The sequence below is a fragment of the Saccostrea echinata genome, unplaced genomic scaffold (assembly GCF_033153115.1).
Source record: "Saccostrea echinata isolate AGI-Se365-2 ecotype Australia unplaced genomic scaffold, CSIRO_AGI_Sech_v1 ptg000040l, whole genome shotgun sequence".
NCBI classification, from domain to species: Eukaryota; Metazoa; Mollusca; class Bivalvia; order Ostreida; family Ostreidae; genus Saccostrea; species Saccostrea echinata.
In genome coordinates, this window is record NW_026889789.1 from 7,058,928 (window position 1) to 7,078,038 (window position 19,111).

The 19,111-nt window shown below is 33.7% G+C and overlaps 2 pseudogenes; one reads left to right on the forward strand and one right to left on the reverse strand.

Moving 5' to 3' along the window:
* Positions 1-2,373, forward strand: part of LOC133200611 (dynein axonemal heavy chain 8-like) — a 123,867-nt pseudogene extending 121,494 nt beyond the window's left edge.
* A 2,915-nt stretch (positions 2,374-5,288) lies between these two features.
* Positions 5,289-7,065, reverse strand: LOC133200605 (tripartite motif-containing protein 2-like; annotated as a pseudogene).
* Positions 7,066-19,111: the final 12,046 nt, after the last annotated feature.

Sequence of the window (19,111 nt, forward strand, 5' to 3'; positions counted from 1 at the left end):
GTCTGTCCATCTGTCTGTAAACTTTTCACATTTTCAACTTCTCAAGAACCACTGGGCCAATTTTAACCAAACTTGGTACAATCCTTAGGTAAAGGGGATTTTAAATTGTTAAAATGAAGGGCCAAGCTCCCTTACAAGGGGAGATAATAAAAAAAAGACAAAAATAGGGTGGGGTCATTAAAAAAATCATGTTCTCAAGAACCACTGGGCCAGAAAAGCTGAAACTTGTATGGAAGCGTCCTGGGGTAGTGTAGATTGTAAATTGTTCAAATCATGACCCCCGGGGTTAGGGTGGGGCCACAATAGGGAATCCAAGATTTACATTGAACTACAGTCAAACTTGTTTATATTGAAATTTAAGGGACCTTGAGATTTATTTCAAATTAACCGAATTTCATTATTGTATCCGTGTGCCATGACATATATAATATGTAGATACGGTAAAAAATATAAACGTGTGCGCGAATTTAATATATTTTTTGTATAAGAAATATATTTATCTCTATTTTCTTAAAGAAGTTCGTAATGTTTTACTCTTTTTGTTGAACCGTGTTAGGAAATTATCAGGACTATCATCGGGCATTTTTAATTACCGCGTAGATGCGATTCCTCAGGAATAATTAACATCATTCTATAAAACAACCCTATCTCATCTGCTTTGAAAATATATGCTTTATATACTCCGATATCAGATCAAGAAGTTTATTTTCCAATTACTTACATGATTTATTTACTCAAGCACTTTTTTCGGTAAACCAATTTACACCCCTGCGAATTTTAGCCATGTCGGTCTCAATGCCGTAGTTAGGAAAATAAATATTCTGGCGAGAAATGCTCAACTATTATCTTTACACAAGACATAATTATATTTTTACAAGTTCACGGACATCAAATCAAATGTGTAAAAAATTTACATAATTAAGCTAGACCTCGTGTATAATCAGTCACCTGTGTCCACCTGTCACCATCGACGACTTCAATGTAACCGTTATCAGAACAAAACACTTTGTGTTCAGCGGACCATAGAATCACTTCAAATTAACAGAGTTTTTCAATTTAACCGATTTCATTCTAAACGAGTATTTTTTACAAAGAAACCGTACCATTTTTTAGGGGGAAACCAAATTCATTTCAAAGTAACCGATTTTTCAAATAAATAGGAATAATCTTGTCATGAACCACTGGGCCAGAAAAGCTAAAACTTATGTGGAAACATTCTGGGATAGTGTAGATTCTAAATTGTTTAAATCGTGACCCCAGGGGTAGAGTGGGGTAGGATGGGGCCACAATAGGTATTACAAGGGGGAAAAATCTGGTGAAGAACAGCATGGCCAAAGTTAGTCAGGTGAGCATTGTGTCCCATGGGCCTCTTGTCATTCTTTATTGTAAATTTCAAGTTTTGAAAATAGATTTAGTTTTTAATAAGTAAACACAGAGAAACATTGTGATAGAAAATGATAGAAAAAAGTTCTTGACTCACATTTTTAGTTCAATCCAAACAGCAAAGTAAACAAGAATACTTACACTTACATGTATAATTATTAGGTATTGTTTATTTTTATTTCTACAGGACTTGAATTTTTGTTGAAAATATCGATTTTTTTTTTTGGCATGTCACAGGGAAGAAAGGCAATGCCAGCCTATTGGTTAGGAGCATTTTTCAATCCTAGAGGACTTCTTGCTTTGCTAAAACATCAAGAGTTACTGTGGAGATAGGTCTGGCAATTTCGAACAGTTTACCTTCCAGACTGACACAACATTCAGAGATTTTGGACATGTAAGAACATTGATTTAATATTCGGAAAGAGAAGAGAAATTTTACTTTATCAAGATTGTATGAGGACTTAAAATCTGCTGTAGTTAGATTTCTGTGTTAAAATTGCAAATGTTTTTGTGACACAAAATTTAACATGCATTGAGAAGCGTATTATCAAATTGATTTTTATATTTAGAAGATACGAACATCTGAAATTTTTTTTAAAAGGCATTACATGTATTTAGAATTTTTGTTTCTTTCTTTAGTTACTTCAGCCACCACCAGAGGGCGTGTACATCCATGATATCTACCTCTGGGGATGTTCCATTGAGAAGACAACCAATGAATTCCAGGACCAGGCCTCCAGACAGGGATACGCCCCACTTCCTGTCCTCCATCTACAGTGCTACCCGATTAACGAGAAACCTGTCCTACAGGAACCATCCTTCCAATGCCCTCTCTATCCCTCCAGAATAGCACCACGTGACCCCATCATGGAAATCGATATCAAGAAGGAGGGAATCCCACCCATGAGATATGCTCTACGTGGGCTCACAGCTACTATCTGGCCTTATTAATTAAAGAAACTGCCTAAGATGCTATCTTGTGTTGCTTTAAAAAAAAAAAGTAACAAAGTAATGACTTTTAGGAGTAATTTCTTGAAAAAGATCTGAATATTTTTTTTTCTGAACTTTTGATTTATGTTAAGGAATGTGACTTTATGACACAATGCATTATATAGCCAATTATTCTTGTTTTGCTGAACGCAAAATCTTAATCCGTCCTCGTCACATTTAACCCGTGATTGCATTGGTAGTGTACAGAGTATATTTAAATTATTATGGTTGTGTTTCTATGACAGTTATGCATTAAGTATTTATTTATACTCTTGTTGATATTGTTTTTATTTTGAAATATATATTTAAGACTTTTCATGGATATGTGTCAAAATATTGTAAACTGCTGAATTTGATTAAACTTGAATGTTGTTTTAATGTTTTTGTCCTTATGTTAAAGGTGACTCTGAAATGTGCATTTTTCTCAAACATCGTTTAATAATTTCATTTTGTAATTCCTAGCTTCCATAGAGATATACACAGATGTGACTTTGACCATCTGACCCTGGAATCAATATTCTTACACTGGCGCCCTGTTGCAATTCAGTGATACATGTACCACTTACCTCTGACCATCAATACAGATTTTTCTCGCTACTGGTTAGAGACCGGAAGAGCTTATGCGATAGTAAGGTGTCCGTCGTCTGTCTGTCTGTAAACAATTCTTCGAAATGCTACTCCTCCTACAGTTTCGGTCTGATTTCAATATGACTTGGCACACAAGTACACTACACTAAGATACATAATTCTGTGTATCGGATTTTGATTTCGGTGAACGGTGTTACCATGGTTACTAAAAATAGAAATTTCTGTGAAATACTTTCAAAATGCTACTTCTCCAACAGTTTTGGTCTGATTTCAATATAACCTGGCACACAAGTAGCCTACACTAAGATACATAACTCTGTTTATCGGTTTTTGATTTTCATGAAAGGTGTTGCCATGGTTACTAAAAATAGAAATTTCTGTGAAATACTTTCAAAATGCTACTTCTTCTACAGTTTTGGTCTGATTTCAATATAACTTGGTACACGAGTAGATTACGCTGAGATACATAATTCTGTCTATCCATTTCTTGATTTTTTTGCCATGGTTACAAAAAAATTAAAATTTCTTTGACATACACATGTACTTTCAAAACATTACTTGTCACCCGCGTGGTGCAGTGGTAGAACGTCTGCGCTAGAGTCGCAGAGTAAGGAGTGGATCCTTACGTCGTGGTTTCGAATCCCACTGTGGGACATGGAGACCGGTCCTTCGGATGAAACCGTATAAACCGAGGTCCCATGTTGCAGTAGGTGCTGGCACGAAAAAGATCTCTCACTGCTCAATGGCCCTGAGTGCCGAGTATAGGTCAAAATTTGCAGCTCTCCACCAGCAAGTGGTGGCATCTCCATATGAGTGAAAAATTCTTGAGAGGGACGTTAGACAACAAACAAACTAAACATTACTTTGCCTACAATTTGGTCTGATTTTAATATATAACATGGCATGCAAGTAGACTACACCGAAATAATAATTGTCTTTATTGTTTTTTGATGAATGATGTTACCATGGTAACTAGAATCGAAATTTTTCTAAAATTCTTTTAAAAGGCTACTCCTTCTACAGTTTTAGTCTGATTGCAATTAATCTTGCAACAAAAAAGAGAGTAAAACAAGGATTATCATTTATTTATTGCTGTTGCAAAGTTTCAAGTCCAAGTGCTACTTTTCTCTTTCTTTGTTATAATTACAAACTGCTAGAGCTAAAGTCTTGACAGAGACTTCTGGTTCTTTGACCTTCTGATCCTGTAACTACTAATCTTACATTGGCCGCCTTGCAACTAAAGCATGTATGAATTGAAACCGTTAACTTTTGACATTTGAACATCCAAATGAATACTTAGTAGACATTTTTTCTCTACAAATGCAACATCTGTAGCATTATTTTAACTATGGACAGTTTAATTGTTTAGTACCCTAGATATGTTTTCGAGAACATTAGCAAGAAGGTATCCTAACACAGACCTTGTACTTTTTAACCTCTGGTCATCCATAATCTCTGTAGCAAGTTTTAAATTAATATCTACATACCATGTCAACAATACATAATTTTTTATTCTGTGACCTACAAAAAGAAATCCAATAGGGCCACACAATAAGTCATATAAATACAAGGATTCAAGTCTGTTCAATTTATGTGTGGATTAGGGTGAGCTAATTTTGACCAACCAATGCTGTTTTTCAACAGTGTCCATATTTAACATTTTCTTCCTAAATTTGAATGCTCACTTCCATCACCAATCTTGCACCCCCCCCCCCCAACCAACAAACTGGAATCTACACTTCACGGGTTTGCTTATACATTACATATAATTTAGTGTTTATTACATGTAATACCAGCATCATACAATTTTTAAAGTGTCACATCATGATCATGTTATGACAATACTTTATTTTCATAAATGTAGAGAACAATGTTGTACATTACATAACAGATACAAATATATGACAATGTGCATGTTTGGAAATTAACCAGGAGTACAGTAATATATATACATGTGCTATACAGATATTGCTCTAAACATGTAGACATAGGAAAACCCGGCAGTAGAATAATATATTCATAAACTCTGTTAAATATTATTCAGAATGTAAAATTGACTGACAAATTATCAGTTACTTCTACATACTAGTATTTAATATATTAAAGGATTCACCTTTCACAAATAGATTATTCTCAAACTAGATTAAGTGTTTTTTTAAGTAATTAAGTAATCTGTTACATAATGTAACTCAAAACAATTCATTTTCATTACCATTGATACACAAGATTCAAATTGTATGATTAAAAGAAGATTGTAAGATTGAAATATGTAATAACTGTACATGCAAACACAAAGAGTGTATAATAAAACAACTGTAATATTTTTTTCACTGGAGATACTTATACACTGCTAGTGTGTTGGTGTTTTGTTGTCCCACATAGAGATTGTTCTCATCATCCACACACACACTACAGGGAGAGTTTACCCCTAATTGTTGTTGTGTGAGTAAAAGAGACAAGAACTGACCATCCTGATCAAGGAGGTGAACAGTGTCACTTTGATAATCACACACCAGGATGTGACCAAGGACATCAGTACAGATTCCATAGGGCCAGAACTCTGACTCCTGACCTGTGTAGGAGAATCTGTGTTGTCCTGATTTATTCAGCACCACTACTGCTCTTTTATTTAAGTCTGATGTACAGATATCTCCATTGATGTTTTCTGTGATGTAGTGTGGTATTCTATACAGTCCCTGTCCTTTGTTATCCCTCTGTATGTTCTGTAGTTCTTTTCCTGTCTTGTTGTACCTGGTGACTTTACTTTCCTCAATCTTCTTCAATCCTTCAGCTATCTCTGTTGATTTTATCATCCCCACCAGTAAGTCACCGTTGATGTGGGAGGAGTGTATGCTGAGTGGTTCCCAGTCTCCATTTTTAATGAATTCAGTGATATTATTATCCTGTGTTATCCTATTGATGACATTCTTGTTTTGGTCTGTAAAGATCAGATCCCCGTCCTGTGTCACTGTGTGGTAACCTTCATAACTACCACTGGTTTCTATCTTGTGTATCACATTCCCCTGTAGATCTGTTTGGACAAGATTACCCTTACTGTCACTGATCCAGAGTCTGTCTGATTGATCTAGTGATACATGGAATACATTATTAACACCTGGTACATGGAACTTCCTGACTGTGGTGACAGAGGCAGATAGAAACAATGTTTGTTTCTTGTCAGATTTCTTTCTGTCTTCTTTCATCTGTTTATGTGTAGGTTTCATTGCTGTATTGCAGACATTTTCAAAGGGCCTTATTTCTCTCTTTTCTGCTTTAGTGTTGGGGACATGTATTTTACCCAGTAATTTGGTGACATCACTTTTGCTGTATTGACCAGCAGTAAATCCTGGTGTGACTGGTTTTGTTGTCTCTGGTATGGATTGGATCTTTGGTTTCTTGTCAGACATTAATTTCTGGGGTTCTGTAGAGGACAGGCATCTGTGGAGCTCTTTGACAAGGTTATTAAGATAGGTGATGTAATCATCCAATGCCTTGTCTTGGGTATTTAGATCTTCTAAAAGAGATTGCTCTATCTGGTCTAGCTGCTTCATGTTCTCAGATACAACTGTGTCCACCAGACTTTTCAGGGACTCGCCTTCAGTCTTCATGGATGTTCTGATGTTGTCCATGATGTGTTTGATTTCTGAGGAATCTTTACTTATTTCTCTCTGTAAATCTTGTGATGTAGGGAGAAAATACTCCTGGATTTTGGAGATTTCCTGTTGGCAAAGCACAAACTTTTCTGCATAGAATGTTTCAAGATCAACAAATGTATGCCTTTGGTGATCTCCCTTTGTAGCGCATTTGGAACATAATGTAACTTGGCATTCTTCACATAGCATGTCCACATCTTTAGTGGGGTGGATCTTGCATTTCTCCACAGGAAGTTGTCGTTTGTGTTGCTGGTAAAGGACTACCTCATGGTTTTTGTTTTCTGGACTTTTCAGATGTTCATCTCTACATTGTTTACACATTTTTTTTTTGACAAGGGTTGCAGTAGAACTCGCAGTTTCTCTCACATTCTTCAATACCACACTCTAAAAAATGTTGGGCTCTACGGGGAATATCTATTTTAGATAAAGCCATCTGGAAAATGAATAATAAGAAAACAGGAAAGTATGTTCTATATTTATGTGCATATCCATATTTTCAAAAATGTAACATGCAATTATTGAATAATTTGGGGAAACTATCTTTCCAGAAAACAGATATACATTATTTGTGAACATTCATACTGTGACATCATATACATAATTTAGCTTGCCATTCTTGTAAATCTTTACAGTATTTCTACTCCATAATTTATACAAAAGTTAATTAAAATTAAATGAATTGTTTTTAATTGTGCATGTACCTACAGCATTTATGAATGACCGATAAACGACTTTGTTAACAGACTTCAGCATTTCTTCCTAAAAATAAAAATATATGATTATAAGGTCAAATGTCATTTTTCATTATTCTTTCTCCATACAATGGTAGATTCTAAATGAAATTTGCTTAAATACCTTCTAGATCTCATAAAATCAAGTGATATATGTACAACCTACCTCAGACAGCGATGACTCAAGGGAAATAATCTAATATATGACAGTCAAGAATAAATTTTCTGTTAGGAAGGATAACTCCTATCTATAACCCGTTTCTTTCTTTTAGTATAGCATAACAGAACATGAAAATATGGGATGCATTTAAATTAAACATATTCACCATATATAATATCATTCATAAGCAGATTTGCCATTATGTTAGGTAATGAAACTATACAGAACACACCTAACGTGAAAAAATGTCACGTATACAGAACCAAACTATAAACAACAGGGAGGTAATATGACAACAATTCACCGCTTCAATATACTTTAAAAAATGAGTGACAAAAATTGATTCCTCTGTTCAAACTGCAATTTTGCATAAAAATATCTAATTATATTATGCAATTTTTAATCGATGATGCAACTTGAAGCAGACAGAAATACCTTTGCAAATATTTTTTTTTCTGTTTGACGAATTCATAACATGTGCGTTTAAAATGGTTTTATGTTAACATTTCAAGTTGTAATTGATTAAATCTGAGTAAGAATAGCTTTCTATGAACCTACAAAAATTATATTTACCTTGTTCGGACAATGTCATACAGCAGGGAAGCGTTACAAGTAGAATTCACGACCCGGTGTATTGCTTGTCTACTCACGAGTAAAAAAAATATCAACAGGTCACAACTTCCGCTGATTTAGAGTTATCGTTCTTTGCCTCCCCCTAGCGTTCAGTAGAAATGCTACGGCTGAGACTTTGGAATGTCGCAGAGACTTGAACGAGATCTTTAATTTAGATTTAAGTACAGTTCTGTGTAAAAATCATGCAAAATAGGCATGTAGGCGATACATGAGGGTTCTCAGAATTTGATGATTTTCCACACATAGTTTTCTTTTGCCCTATAAACCATGTATGCAAAAGGAAAAATGTTTTGATTCACGGTTACCATGGAAACATGGGTAAAGAAATTTCCCTAGCAACCAGCCGATTTTCAGCTTCAATGGACTAAAAATCTCTTATCTTTCAGGCTCAAATTAAATGTAAATACTAAAAGAATTTCTTTTTCATGGCTTTTATTCTCAAGATTATGATCTTAACAGTTTTCATAATCAAAAATATAGAAATAAGATTTAAAGATATATCTGTGATAGATGTGGGAATATATGCATGTTTTTCATTTTTTGCTGACTCAGCATTTTCCTTGATTTTGGAATTATTCAATGCCTAATTACTCCAGTGATGGACCTCATACAGACATCCTGTGTATATAACATAAAAGCAGAGGATTTTGTCTTTTAGAATTTGAATTCAGAAGCGTATAATTTGTAAACATTCCTATCCGTTGCCTAGCAACAAAAATGGATGTTTTGATGAATAAAACGAGAAAAAATGTAAAATACTAAAGTCATAAATCACATAACTTGTTAAATTTCAATACTCAACTTTTACAATAAATTGAAATTTTTGAGACCTCTCTGCAAACTATGGAATGTTTTACAATTTGTGATCTCCATGGTAACAGCGATTTCCCCTTAGCAACACATCATTGAATCATAATTTCAGCATGTTCACGTACCTGTTGTTAAGGATTGTTCAAAGCATGCTGTAAAATTGTGATAAGACAAATTTTACAATGCAATTAGCATCTTATAAAATTCTATTTTTCACTTGATTTTCCCATGGCAACGATTCTGAGCACATAGCAACCAATGTAACCTATGTAGAGTTAAGAGTCATTCTCTGTAGGAATTTCAATTGTTTTGATACTCAGAATCAAGATTACAGTACATTGTTATGTTAAATCATTGCTGGTACAAAATATACATAAATATATACATTTGCAATCAAGATTTAAAAATTCAATCTAAAAATGTTACCATGGTAACGGGAATAAACATTTTTAGCTCACCTGAGCTGAAGGCACATGTGAGTTCTTCTGATCGAAATTTGTCCGTTGTCTGTCGTTGTGGTTGTAAACTTTTCATAATTTCATCTTCTTCTCCAGAACTATTGGACTGATTTCAACCAAAATTGGCACAGAGTATCCTTGGATAAAGGGAGTCAAGTTTATTCAAATGAAGGGCCACACTCTCTTCCAAGGGGAGATAATTACAAATTAGTAAAAAAAAATTAATGACATCTTTTAAAAAAGAAAAGGAAAAATGAAACTCATGTGGAATCATCATCAGGTAGTGTAGATTCAATTTTGCTTAAATCATGACCCCCGGGAGTAGGATTGGGCCACACTAGAAATGGAATCAAAGTTTTACATAGGAATATATAGAAAAAAATCTTTAAACATCTTCTTCTCAAGAATAGCAAAGTCATAATTGGTCTTATTTATATGGAAGCATCCTCAGGTGATGTAGATTCAAGTCATGACCCCCGAGGGCAGGATGGGGTCACAATGGACGATCAAAGTTTTACATAGAAATATATACAGGAAAAATCTTCTTAAGAACAGCAAAGCCATGATTAGTTATTGACTATAAAGAAGTATTTTTAGGTAGTGTAGATTCAATTATTTAATAAAAATCATGACCCCCTGGTATATATAAATATCCCCTGCGGATATGTAGTGGTCACAATTGATGATTAAAGTTATGCATAGGAATACATAGGATTTTTTTAAAAAAAAATCTTGTTGTCAAGAAGAGCAAAGGTATGATTAGTCATATTTAATATGGAAGCATCCTCAGATAGTGTAGATTCAGATTTGTTCAAATCATGACCCCCTGGGGTAGGATAAAAGTTCAAACTTGTAGTGAAAAAAGTCACAATTTGTCAAAGAAATATGAAAGCATCTTTAGTTAGTGTAGATTCAATTTTCTTCAAATCATAGCCCCCTTTTTTTAAGGGGTAGGTTGGGACCACTTATGCATTAAAGCTTTCCAATACTGAACTGATTTTTGCTTTTTTCCTAACCATGGTGCTCAGGTGAGCCATGTGGCCCATGGGCCTTTTGTTGTTTACATCATTTCAGTTTTATTTCTCCATTTTCGTTCAGAGCTCATTGATCTTTCTGACTTAAAAAAAAAAAGAAATATACAAGCACAGGTTTTCAAGTTTTGAAAAAAAAATATTAATGCACTTCGTTAATTATTATTTCATGAAAGAAAGAAATGCATTTTTTTTAAATTGAATTATTTTATAAAATGAAAGTTAGCATTTTGGGATAGTAAATTTTCTGTACTTTTTCCTATGCTTGTACCGGAAATTGAATCTGATGTGGGATTTCCGTGGGGGGGAAATCCTACTCTAGAGTCTTTTTTCCGTGGAAAAATCCTACTCTTGAGCCAGTTTTCCAGGGGGGGGGGGGGATTTTAGAGGGGAAATTTTACTCTACAAGATCGTAGATAATGAGCTGATTTTTGGTATGTCTCTTGATATATATTGTTGACTTACAAATCAGGTTTCGAGTTTCTTTGGTCCATTTTTTACTATATATAGAAAAAAGTTAAAAACAGCAAAGCCATGATTATAATTCAGAAGCATCCAAAGTGCAAATTTTAAGTTTGACCAAAAATCAAATGTCCCGGGCTTAGGGTGAGGACCACGATAGAAGATCAAATGTATAAGTGAAATCCTGTAAAGCTATGATAAGCATAGGCGTCAGAACCGGGGAGGGGGGCTAGGGGGGTTAGCCCCCCTCCCACTTTTTTTGCAAAGATAATATAGACATTGAACATTGGCGCGTAGGTTTACCCCCCCCCCCCCAACTTTCAAGAGGCACAGGCTGCAGTGTAGTCAAAGAAGGGTAAGTGTTAGGGTTTGGAAAAAAAACTGGTACTGAAAGAAGTTTGACACCCCCCCCCCCTCCCCCGAACGAAATAGGATTTTCGCATCTAGACAATAACTATTATTATTATTATCATTTTTTTTTTGTTGCTTGTCAAGTTTTTTTTTTCAATTTCGAATTTTTTTTCTCTTTCAATTACCCCCCCCCCCCACTCAATAATTTTGAACCAATCTTTTATTTAAAGTTTTCAATAATAAACTGTGTTCTGTTTTTTTTTTAAGCACAAGTGCTTAGGTGAGTAGTGTAGCCAATGGGCCTCTTGATACAAAAGTTATAGCCACTAGACTTATTAGTTTCTAATTGTCATAGACAAGGCTATAATTATAGGCAATGCCTGCTGCCTAATATATTTATGTAGATCATATTAAAATATGCTCAAATGAAAAATTTCTAATAATTTACTTTTTTTTAAGTGTTGGACTGTAGAGCTGATTTTTAGTTTGTTTTATAATATTGATGACTGACAAATCAATTCAAGTTTATTGCTGACTGACCCACTTTTATGAAAGTACTTGTATTATTACCTTGAATGTAAAAAACCCTTTTATTCACTGCTCAGTTCAATAATAAAAAAATTCAAATCTTTTTTTTCTGCTATGCCTGCAGATAATTAGCTGAAGTTTATTATGTTTCTTTTATCAATGACCAAGATTAGGTTTGACAATCATGATAAAGATAGAAATGTATAGCCCTCAGACTTTAGAAATTCACAGATGGTCTTTTGTTTGTCTCTTCATATTTTATTTTCTAGTTTCGCATTGATTGAGACATTTCAATAAGTTCAGAAAAGAAGTTTCAATGTAAATGGTGAAGATAACGAACAGTGATTGATCTCATAAAATCTTTAAACATTACAAATATGTGAAGAAGGCATAAAACACGGACCCCTGGAAATTCCAGAGGTTGGACCAGGTGCCTAGGAGGAGTAAGCATCCCCAGTTGACCAGTCACACCCGCGTGAGCCCTATGTATTTATCAGGATGACGGAACTTTCTGTAGTCAATTCAGTATAAAAACAAAGGCCTAACAATTGGTATGAAACAAGTCATCCAAATACGATCCAATGATAGGTTATATTTACTAACAAGGTCATTTTAACGACCATAAAATTTACGAAACACCAACTTTAAACGAAGTTGTTGAAATCCCTGTAACATCAACTTATCAGTGAGTAGCATGCCTCGCTTTAAAAAGTGATCGTACTCAGATCAAGCTCTTGAGTACCGAATAAACATCATAAGCAAGTGATACTGGAACATTACTACAAAAATAAGGAAAGGTGACGAAGTGAGCTTTTCTGATCACCTGTCTTCTGTCTATCTGTCCGTGTGCCTGTTGTTTATTTCTTATTTTTTTCAACTTTGTTCTACAAAGCCTGTTGGTCAAATTCAACCAAACTGTTGCAAACTAGTGTATTCTAACAAAACATACATATCTAAGGGAGAGGAGAATAAAATCGAAAATGATTTCCCATCATCACAATTTTTAATACCAACTTTAAGATGATTGATAGATTTTTTTCGATATTGGTCATATTGTACGAATGCAACATACGTTTTATGATTTAAAGTAAAATTTAACGAATCAAATGGCGCATTACAGGAAAAAGTTAGATATGCAAAAATATTAACACCAGTTTCCTTCTTAGTTTTGGTTTTAAGACTTGATTGCAGAATGTATAATATTTATATATATTTTCTACCAGCAATCATTTTAATTGTCAATGTTCCGTAATCTTGATTCTGTGTAACAAAACTGTTGAAGTGCTTAAGAGTATGACTCTCAACTCTTCATAGATGCTAATTGCATTGTGAAATTTGCCTAATCACAATTTTACAGCATGCTTTGAAGAATCCTTAATAAAATTTCCCCCGGAAAACTGGCTCTAGAGTAGGATTTTCCCTCGAAAAAATGACTCTAAGAGTGGGATTTGCCCCACAAAAATCCCACATCAGATTAAATTTTCTGGTACAAGCATAGCAAAAATGTACGGAAAATTAACTATGCCAAAATGTGAACATTCATTTTATAAAATACTTTAATAAAAAAAATGAATTTATTACATTCATGAAATAATAATTAAAGAAGTGCAGTAATATTTTTTTTTTCAAAAAATGAAAACACGTGTTGTATATTTCTTTTCTTTTTTTTTAATTTAGAAAGCTATGAATGAAAATGAAGAAATAAAGCTGAAATGATATGCACAAAAATGTTTATACCCATTACAATGGTAACATGCTAAGTTTGAATTTTTAAATCTTGATTGGAAATGTATATATTTATGTATATTTTGTAACAGCAATGATTTTATAAGTCAAGTCCTGTAATCTTGATTCTGAGTATCAAAACAATTGAAATTCCTACAGAGAATGACTCTTAACTCTACATAGGTTACATTGGTTGCTATGTGCTCAGAATCGTTGCCATGGGAAAATCAAGTGAAAAATAGAATTTTATAAGATGCTAATTGCATTGTAAAATTTGTCTTATCACAATTTTACAGCATGCTTTGAACAATCCTTAACAACAGGTACGTGAACATGCTGAAATTATGGTTCAATGATGTGTTGCTAAGGGGAAATCGCTGTTACCATGGAGATCACAAATTGTAAAACATTCCATAGTTTGCAGAGAGGTCTCAAAAATTTCAATTTATTGTAAAAGTTGAGTATTCAAATTTAACAAGTTATGTGATTTATGACTTTAGTATTTTACATTTTTTCTCGTTTTATTCATCAAAACATCCATTTTTGTTGCTAGGCAACGGATAGGAATGTTTAAAAATTATACGCTTCTGAATTCAAATTCTAAAAGACAAAATCCTCTGCTTTTATGTTATATACACAGGATGTCTGTATGAGGTCCATCACTGGAGTAATTAGGCATTGAATAATTCCAAAATCAAGGAAAATGCTGAGTCAGCAAAAAATGAAAAACATGCATATATTTCCACATCTATCACAGATATATCTTTAAATCTTATTTCTATATTTTTGATTGTGAAAACTGTAAAGATCATTATCTTGAGAATAACAGCCATGAAAAAGAAATTCTTTAAGTATTTACATTTAATTTGAGCCTGAAAGATAAGAGATTTTTTAGTCCATTGAAGCTGAAAATCGGCTGGTTGCTAGGGAAATTTCTTTACCCATGTTTCCATGGTAACCGTGAATCAAAACATTTTTCCTTTTGCATACATGGTTTATAGGGCAAAAGAAAACTATGTGTGAAAAATCATCAAATTCTGAGAACCCTCATATATCACCCTTTGCATGATTTTTACACAGAACTGTACTTAAATACACGGCAAATATATTTCACTGAGTCTAACTGTTACTTGAGGGGTAGTGTGATCGTGTGAAATGAACAGGTTTTGAGTGACAAATATTTTCTTTGATATAGTGCTAATAATAACATAATTATAGATCTTGACCGCAAGACATTTGATGTCACCTGTACCTGAGTTAACATGTTAATTATTATTCAATTATATCAATTATGTCCATCTGCCTAGAGGTACTCGGCTTTGTAATTACTTCTTGCATTCTTATAAATTGGTAGTTTAATACAAGATCTTCAGTTGGAAACTGGACCTTTGCACTGTCCACGCCGACATGCAGATCGAGTAGAAAACACCAAGTTTTGGATCGTTAATAAATTATTAAACGAAGTACCGACTTGTGTATTTCTACCGGCCGGTCATAGTAGTCACAAAAAAGAATGGGAGAGACGCTCTTTATCAATCACCGTGAATCGAATTTTTTCCATTCAAAATCGACCACAAGATAGGTCGCAGCTTTTGTAAATATTATTTCCAAAAATGCTGTATTGCAAGGAAAACTGCGATAACTAGGTATAATGTACATTGAAAGTTGGCCACTCTTAACCGTCATGTATGTTCAAACACTTCGGATGTATTGGCAGAATTCAAAATATTCGCTACGCCAGTCACAAAGATTTGCATTCAATAATCAGATAATATTTATGCATGTTTATTAGACATGTTATTGTTTGACAACCAAAACATAGGAAGAAACACGTCTAAGGAATACACGGTGGCGATTTCTAATTTCAACAGAGAGGGACGGGGTGAGAGTCGATTTCTGTAAAGATTAAAAAGTGGAGGCGCAAAAAAACTGAAGGTTTGAAGCAAGCTAAATTTAGTATACCTCTGAGTACATTTGCTTGTTTATTTGATTGAAAAACAATGAAGAAAAATTTTTTTATTTATGCTTGCATAACATGTTTTTATTATTTAGATGGAAGATCAAATTATCTACCTTAGTTATTGTATTTTCTGTGAGGTATAGCATTTGTGCAAATATATCAAATTAAAATGCAACAAAAACCGGTGGAATGCATCATGGCCGATTTCGAGCTGAAGAAATATCGAATAGCCCCGGTGTTAAAATCGACGCTGGCGTTCTTTTTTGCAACTTCCTCGAAGTAAAAGTTGGACTCGGTGAATCTGTACCTTTACGATTGAAAGAGATAAACTACTGAAATGTACAAGGCGTAAGGCGTTATAACGCCTTTGAAAAGCGTTATAACGCGAAAAAAGGCGTTATTACGCCTTTCCAAAAGGCGTTAATATGCCTTTCTAAAAGGCGTTATTACGCCTTTCCAAAAGGCGTTATTACGCCTTTCCAAAAGGCGTTATTACGCCTTTCCAAAAGGCGTTATTACGCACCTTTTTTTCAATACATGACTTACCTAGCCCACCCCGGAGCTAAATTATAATTAGATTTCCAGGAAAAAAGATTTTGAAATGTGTAAAATATTTTCAGTGTTAAACCAACCTAGTCCTTCTCTGATGCCAGACACCTCTACCAAGGTGCATGGATTTCAGAAATTTGGTTGGAGGCTAATTGCTCATTATACCTATGCAAATAGTTTGCCTGTTTTTTTCCAAGAGGAGAGAAAAATATTTCAAATTTGACATGAATTTTTAATACATGGCTAGCAAAGCCCAAAGCTGGCTCTGCCCATATCCAGGATTTTCAGAGTAGAGTGTTGACTTCTCTTATTAATACGCATGCAAACAGCTGTCTGAGAGATGTGCAGGAATATAGAAAAAACTATAATTTATAATATAATTTATAATATTAAAACTATAATCTAAATATTGCATAAATAAAGATGGCATTGGTTCAATCTTTCATATATTTATTGTTTCAAAATAACGCCTTTCCATTTTTGGATATAACTCCTTTTCAAACAGGCCGGTAGTACGAATGCGAGGGGTGGGGGTGGGGGGCTCCCCCTCCCCACTTTTTAGGAGAGTATTCTTGCTATAGTTTAAATACGAAAAAAAATCATTTATTGATAGCTTGGTCCCTTAACATTTTGTAGCAGTATGGTTAAACTCGGGCAAGTCATTGCATTTAAAAAAAGTTTTACCAAAAAATTAGAAAAAGATACCCCTCAAGTTTAGGCAGTTTATTTTTTTCGAGGGGGAGGGGGTGGGGGGTTGTTTCTTGTTTTTTTTTTTTTTTTTTTTTTTTTTTTTGCTTGTCAATTTTATGGGAGGCTGCCCCCCCCCCCCCCCCTCGTTTATAAGTACGGGCCTGTCAAAGACATAATAATGGCTCATCAAAAGGCATAATAACGCCTTTTGGAAAGGCGTAATAACGCCTTTTGGAAAGGCGTAATAACGCCTTTTGGAAAGGCGTAATAACGCCTTTGGAAAGGCGTAATAACGCCTTTTAGAAAAACGCAATAACGTCTTTTAGAAAGACGTAATAACGCCTTTTGGAAAGGCGTAATTACGCCTTTATTTGCATTTTTACGCCTTTTTCCGCGTTATAACGCCTTTTCAAAAGGTGTTATTACGCCTTTCTTCGCGTTATAACGCCTCTTAAAAAGGCGTTATAACGCCTTTCAATTTTTTTTTATACAGTAGTTTGATCCTAATAGGCTTTCGTAGAAATGATATTTTATTAAAATTTAAATATAAAGACTCATACTCAAGGGGTTCTCTTTTAACATTGATTTAAACTAACATTTCATTCCAGTATTTCAATCCTTTATAACAGAAATGTCAGGATCGAGCCCCTTCCCCCTTCTTTTGTCCCTCCATCAATACGTTTTTATTTGGAAACTATAGTATGTACCACATATCACTTTTTTTTTTAAATAAAAATGTTTGGTGTCGTGTGTAATTATAATCGAGAAAAAAAGAAAAGAAAAAATATAGACACGTTTTAACTTATCTATCTCAACGGAATATTTTGCTCTGAAAATAAAGAAAGTCTGACAGTTTCCTTTTTTCATTTCAAAATACACGACTGTACATAATTGATAAAAAACAGCTTTCTTTGCCTGTCCTTTAAAAATTAACCACAAATGTTTTGAATTATAGTTATTGTAGTTTCATACCAATTTAAACAATCAAAATTTTGATAACCAATTAAACTTTCTTCCTGATATGCATTGCCTACTGTCTTCATTCCTTGATTAGCTGTGCATGTGCCCGTAGGAACCAGGGAAACGCCTCCCTTCAATTATATAGTATATTATTGAAAACATACCTTATGCATGGCCCCTTCAACAATAACATCTGAAGACTTTTTTGCTTGTCAAGGAATATTTGCTTGATAATACCCCCACCCCCAACTGAAACCTGAAACCTCAAATAATAAAACCCCAAACATTAGTGACCAGTAAATCATTTAACTTCTCATGTGTTCCCATACCCACAATATCACAGTATCTTGGTACATGTAAAACACATTTGTTTGAAGAAGACACATTTTAAAAATACAAGAAACATGTAATATGATCTGATACTCAATAAATTTACACAAATAAAGACCATCAATGTTTATCACATAACATAAAATATCAACCTTCTTTCACTTCATAATTTGCAAATTCAAAGAATCGTTTATGAAACATATTGATAATAATTCAATGCATTTTATTTACATTTATTTAGTACTTGTTACATTTTAATGGATAGCAAGCACATTGAAAGATGGGAACATTTCTCAAAGAAAAAATATATACGGATACAAACAAAAAATGGCGCATCTATTAAAACTTAAATGAATTTTAAAAATCAGAAATAGAGTCACTTTAAACATTGTCTCATGTTCTAATTAATATTTAAATAATTTCGAAAAAAACATTAGTGTATAGGTCCTTTTTGTGTATCTAATTCAAGGAAAAAAATTCTGGATATGTTGGAACATATCGATATGTTAATTGTATAAATCGATTCTAAAATATGCTGTACATATGTTGAACTTTCATGATCATCTTCAGAGAAAATTGCTTGAATAATGATAGCCTTATAAAAGTTCAAGTTCATTTTTTTTTTCAAAGTTATTTCCAGCGGTAAGATCTGCACTTGTTGGTTGAGTCCTGAAAAGAAAAAGGAAAAAGATTTACAATAGCCCCCCCCCCCCCCACCGATCATATGCATTGTACTTCTCTTTTTCTCTCTCATATATTATTAAGTTTTTCTTCTTCCACATATCTATGATGTGCTCAATATGAATCATTAAAATATTGTCTTATAACATTGAAATGGAGATGAACTATTGAAAAGAAAATGTATTAAAATTGTAATATTGAAGACACACACTCAATATTATTTTAAAGATATTTCTACATCCTTCTAACAGGAAATCAGGGAGTTTATCCCGTTATACCACCCCTATCTCTTTGTCTGAGAAACGGTTTTCATTTTTCTTTGAAATCTTTGAATTAATTTTTAAGTTTTTTGTGAATTAAAAGAAAAAAAGAATTTTTAAAAAACATGAAGTTTTAATTTATGTATGCACCGTAAGTTTTATGCAGAAAATAAAGAAA